Source organism: Pygocentrus nattereri, chromosome 1, assembly GCF_015220715.1.
Source record: "Pygocentrus nattereri isolate fPygNat1 chromosome 1, fPygNat1.pri, whole genome shotgun sequence".
NCBI lineage: Eukaryota > Metazoa > Chordata > Actinopteri > Characiformes > Serrasalmidae > Pygocentrus > Pygocentrus nattereri.
The window spans coordinates 33,822,248-33,828,749 of record NC_051211.1 but is presented as its reverse complement, the minus strand read 5'-3'; positions in this window follow the sequence as shown (position 1 = coordinate 33,828,749).

Sequence of the window (6,502 nt, the reverse complement as noted above, 5' to 3'; positions counted from 1 at the left end):
GTATACTATGAGGCAAAAAAATGGTGCTATGCCAACCTGCCTGTCAGACAGTCAATTGCTTATTTTCTCAAGATCAGCACATTGACTCAAACTAATTACCTTGTTTATTTGAGTGTCTGTGTGTGTGAATGTGCTGTAAGTGCTGATATTTGTCCCTGTTGTAAGTAGTCATATAGTTTTGCAAGTTATATTGTATACAAAACATTAGTTGAGCCTAATGAAACACCTGCATTATCCCACATATGACCATTCCGAGCGCGCTCTCTCTCTCTCTCTCTCTCTCTCTCTCTCTCTCTCTCTCTCTCTCTCTCTCTCTCTCTCTCTCTCATACATATATATGTGTGTATGTATGTCTATTTTGAGCCTCTATATGGAAGATAATTAACTGTATAGTTAACATCAAAAATATCAGTAAGGACAAACATGATGAATCTCATATATGTAGGGGTACTGTAGTGCACTTAATCACGCAAATGATTGTGTGTTCATAATTCTATACAGATCTACTGTCTTTACTCGTGTCCTTGCAGGACCATCTTTAAGAATATAGAAATATTAGGGTTTTTTTTTTTTTTCTCACTACATATTCAATAACAAGAATAGATCCCAGCAGGGACCAATGGAACTTATGGTTCTGGTTGTAATTCATTTTCTACCTACTTGAGGGACAGCTGGAGTCACCATTATAACCATCAGAACAATGATGAACAATGATCTAAATTGGCTGATTGGTTGTCTTGCATACTAGTTTGCTTAGCTTAACACTAGTTGTACGGGTGTAAAATAATGTACTACACATTTCTGTCCTCACACAAATGTCTGCCAATACACATACATATGTACTTATATGTACTACACATACAGATTCTTACATGTGTAGTGTGTGGCAATATAAACAAAAACATTCTATAGATCCTAGCATTGGGTACTGGGCTTATGGCCAATAGAAAAAGCACAGTTCCATTTTTGTAGTGCCAAAGTTTATGGTACTTTGTGTAGTACAAAGTTTTAGAGGGTCAGTGTGTCGATATCTAGAGCTAACTGTATACTTACCATTGAGGTATTGGATAGGAATCTAAACAAAACATCAAACTAGTGCTTGTTAAGACAACCTGATGCAAATCAAGGGTCAGTTTGTCTTTATGCAGAGCTAAAAGGTGATTCACTATTGAGGTATTGACAGGAACCTAAAGAAAATGCTAAACTTTTTGCTATATTTTTATTTGACATGACGATTCAGAAAATGATTCAGTTTCTATATGTTAACAGTTCATTTACTACAGAGATACAGAGGAGAATGAAAATAAATACCAAACTTTGCCTTGAGAAGAAAAATTAAATGAGATGAGATGCAGTGTAGCACATTATGTATTATTCATTAGCAGAATTAATGAATAAGCACATTCTATGCAGGCTCAATACCCGGGTGAGGGTTGTACACAAGTAAAAGTGCTCTGGAATGCGTTTACCCTAGTTAGTGTTTAATAAAGTAGTAATAAACAACCTGTTCATTATCAGTTCCTAGCTTGCAAATGCTTAATAAGAATTACTACTACTACTAAATAATAATAATAATAATAATAATAATAATAATAATAATAATAATAATAATAATAATAATAATAATAATACCCAACACAGCTATAGAAAACATGTAAGTATATATATGCAACTAAGTCCATTAATAATCAGATATGGTTGCTAGGGAATCAATTTTAACCAGTGTTGCTCTATGGATCAACTTTTATCAAGTCCATGTTGACTTGCTCATGAATTAGACTTAGCTTTTGCCTCTGCATACTTACCCACTTTCTATCCCAGCATCTGACCTTCTTTTCCTCCATTTATTCGCTCCTCTGCACTCTCTATCCTTCCTTCAGGGATGTGGTGGCAGGCCCATTGTTGCACAGTGACAAGTGGAATTTTTAACTTTGCAGTCCTGAAGAATCAAGTGGCAGTTTTATACCCCCCCTCCATTTTACCCTCTCCTCATACCCCTATCTCTCTTTCTCTTTCTTGACATGCTCAGCCGTTGCCTATTCACCTGACACTGCCGAGATACTTCCTCTCTCTTCTTTCCTCCAGCATCTCTCTATCTTTCACCAGTCCTTTGTCCTGATCTCTTTGACTTGCAGTGTCTCTCTCTCTCTCTGTATCCACCTATCTCATTCTAGAACCATCTCTCAGCCTTCACTCACTCTTCTAATTGGAAGGAGAAAGTTTTTCAGAGTTTGTCTACTCTGCCTGCTGAAGACAGAGCATGAGTAGAGGCCATGTTGAGTGGATGCTGGGATGCTGTTGCTGCAGAACATAAGATATACATACAAAGTCTGTTGGTTTGAATCTGTTCGGTTTTTCCCTAGCTCTTGTAAATAAGCAGTGTATATATATATATATATATATATATATATATATATATATATATATATATATATATATATATATATATATATATATATATATATATATACACACACACACACACACACACACACACACACACACACACACACACAAACAAACACACACACTGGCAGTAAGATTGAAAGGATACTTGAGCTCCCTTTGCAGTTCCTCAGATTTGCAGAACCCTTTAGGGAGCCTACAGGAACCTTTATTGAAAAGGGCAGTTCTCTGAGCAAGTTAAGATAAATTATTATTCTTTGAGGAACCATCTTGTCCAGCATGCTCTGAAACATCTTTAGATGATTTAAGGAAACAACTGGTAGGTTCTTCAAGGAACTTAAACCTGTTTTGGGATTTGAGGCCTACTATTGCAACTACTATTAAGCACAAGAAGCTATAATAAAAAAAAGAGGAATTATTAATTGATGAATTGGTTAATCGATTTATACTACTTTTTTCTAAACTATTAAAAATAAATAATACACCCAAACACACAGTAATACATATATGTTCTTATTAAAGTTTTAGTTTCAGTTTTAGACTAATTAACTATATTCAAAAAGCAGTTGCTTATGGAGAACCTATACACAAAAAGACTGTTTAAATGTAGGTATGCAAATCAAATGAATTCATGATTTCCATGGGTTTAGACATCAAAGAAGTTTTACAACAGGCGTTGTCTCAAAGAAGCTTTACAGAAAAATGTGGGTCCGAGCCCCTAACTGCAAGCCAGTGGTGACAGTGGCAAAGAAAAACTCCCTAAGGAAGAAACTTTGGGAGGAACCAAGACACAAATGAAGAATATCCTCCTCTGGCTGACACCACATAGCAAACAATAACACAAGACCAAGGGTGAGTTCATGCAGGTTAGATTTGCACAGCATTGTTCAACAGGAAGCTCCATGGTTGTCAATCTGGTCTAGAAAGCTGGTGAGCAGTGGGCGCCCATTCAGGGCAAATGAGGCCAACACCGTCAGACTGCACAGGGTGGGCAGTTGTTCAACTTAGCAAAGAAAACACACAGACAGTTAGGGGCACACCATGTCTCTTGGTTACTCAAGAAGCCTCAAAAGGACTCAAGGGCTTTGATGAGCACCAGAAAAGTCTAAGCCTATAATTTCTTCTAGGAACCCCCAAAGGTCATTGTGGGTTCAGTCAAAATAAAAGGAGTCCAGGAACCTAGACCTGAACGATTGTGGTGGATTTAACCCAGTGAGGCAGTTAAAGGTTTCCGCAGGAGTTTGTAGACTCTCAAGGGTTCATCCAATAACCTTGTTGTATGGGAAGGTTTTTGAGGTACCTAAAAAGTACTTTTAGTTCTTTAAGTACCTTTTTGGACATGTGAGGCATCTTCAGTTTGCATAGTGAACACTGTATCTACACTAACAGGCCATTTTGTTAGAAACACCACCTGTGTGGGTGCACTTTATTGTAAGAGTAAAGGTGCCAAAAACGCACTCTTTGTGCAATGCCTAAGAAAAATAACTTCCAGTTTGGCAAAGAACCTTTCAAAGAATTGCTATTTAGAGAAACTTAAATAACTTGCACATAACAGTTTTAGAAAGAACCCTTAAACAGGTCTAGAACTTTGAGGACGCATTATGTGAGGGTTCTTTAAACCTCCATAACACTCAGAAATGTCTTTTTTAAACATGGTCCTTTAGGGAATTAAAGGTAGTTCTTCTATGGAATCACTTAAATGCTTTGTGGCATCTATTTTTTAAGAATGTTTAAGAACAAATGATAACAGTTCTTCTTACTGCAGAATTTATCAGCCTCAGCTCAACCCTATCTATAATGGAATGGGACCACCATAGGATCAGCAATGTGTTATTTGGGTGGTGAATCATTCTTAGCACAGCAGCCACATTGACACGGTAGCAGCATGGTACATCAAGTTAAAGTGCGTTTCATTTCAGCAAAGAAAAAATATTGCAATATGTCATGAATATATTACAAGCTATTTGATGAGACATGTTGGGAGATTTTAATAAGAGGTAAATATTAAAGAAAAAACATATGCTTCACTTTAAGGAAATGGGAGCATGGTGAGGAACTAAACTTGTAGAAGAAAATATCCATGTGCTGCAACATAAGCAAATAACTCAGTGGTCAAACCCTTACACATTTGTGCTTTCAGAATTCTAAAAACACATCTCATTTCATGTAGGGCTTCATGTAGATAACCACCTGATGACCTGAGTAAAATGAGTAGAAAAATGTTGAAATGAATGGGGTCCTACAAATTGGCCTTAAGACGCACAGCAGTGAACTCTCACCAAACACAATACAGACTGTCATTTAAAGCAATATATGAAATTAAAAGGTGTGACAAAGGGTTCCTGGAGTGATGCCATAGAAAGAAAATACATTCCCTCCCTAAATGAGATTTAAAGAAGGTTTGAAGAGCCTTTACCAAATACATTTCTATGCCAATGTAAGGGATCTTTTTAGAACCATTACATTATGCAGACATTCTGTAAACTCTAAAAAGGTTTTTCACACTCATACATCACATTTACAAAAATTGTCCACTAAAGAACCATCCCTTGTCTTTTTACATAGCTGGACTTACTTCTGCACAGCTTCAAATGTATCTGTTCTTTTTGGGCTATTCAATGTTGATTGCAATGTTGACATTGCCCTGTCAGAGCAAGTGTCTCTTGTACCACAACAGCAAGGTTTCCAGGAAGGGCTGTCTCACCCCTGGTATCTGATACCTCCATTTTGATCACTTTGATATGAGAGGACTGGACAAAAAATAAATAAATGAAAATACAAGCATCAAGTGTGAATGTGTATGTAAATGTGTATGTCTGGGTGTCTGCCCTGTGATGGACTGGCGATCTGTTCAGTGTGTTTTCTGCCTTCCGCCCAATTAGCACTGCCTCCATCACCCTCTGCAACCCAGGAGGATAAGGAGCTTAGATGATTGATGAATGAATGAATACATACATCAATACATAACATAAACTGCATTTCTATTATATTGATCTGCAAGGCAGGTGTACTTAAAATATAAGGTTTGTGCATGCTGTTAGAACCTACTCAAGTATACTTAGGCCCAATCCCATTTCTTATTTATACCCCTACCCCTTGTTTTTGAGTGGAACCCTTCTCCTTGAAACTGAGTTACAAGGGGTGGTGGTTGAAATCTTCCCCCTATGAAATGGGACAACCCTTCAAGAACCGGATACGTCATCTGTTGTCGTCAGCGACTTTTACGTAAAAAGACGAGACAAGGTTTTCCGGCCATTTCCAATATGCTGCCTCCACCTGTGGTGATCTCACTTGTGTGTCACATGACAGGACAGGTGAATCATATTTAAAATATATTATATATAAAATATATATAATAAAATATATTAAATATATTTGTCTCTATACTATAGCAATAATTACACTGACATTTGCCATTTATCCAAAGGAGAGTGAAAAGCTTGGGCACTCGCGATTCAGTCACAACTTCAGTTTTACGCATCAATCAATCAAATGAGTCACTGAATAAAAAAGAGCACAAGCAAAAAACTACATCACTTCATTAACAGCTACTAGCGCTGCTCTGTAGGCGACCCTGCCCATCTGCAGTGACAGTAGAGGTGGGGAAAACTCAAAGAGGGGGTGATTATTTATTATCGCCACCAAGAATTCTTCGGTGATATGAAGATGAATTTAGTTTTCTAATTGCCAGCTTCATGATCGAATTTTCCCCTTCCACCTTAAATGGTGCAGCAACCTCAGGTACCAGAACGTAACTGCTGCACCATTTAAGGTGGAACGAGAGACTTCGCCAGGTAGCAACCGAGACATCAGCATATTACTAGCTATTTTTATGCGTGTTATGAAGTAATGGCCATAAAATGCTATTGCAATGGTTTTCTTACAATACAACGGCTTTTTAGCATAGAAAATACTTACGTTTATGTGTCTCTTTGGTCGCTTGCGCAGTCATCTTGCTGGTGATTCGCAGGGCATTCTGGGAATTTTCTCATAACACTCCGTAATGTGCCTCTGAAAAATCTTCATTTGAAGGGTCAAATAGCCCTATCACTTCACCCTGCCCCTCCATTTCAACAACAATCAGGACAACCCCTAG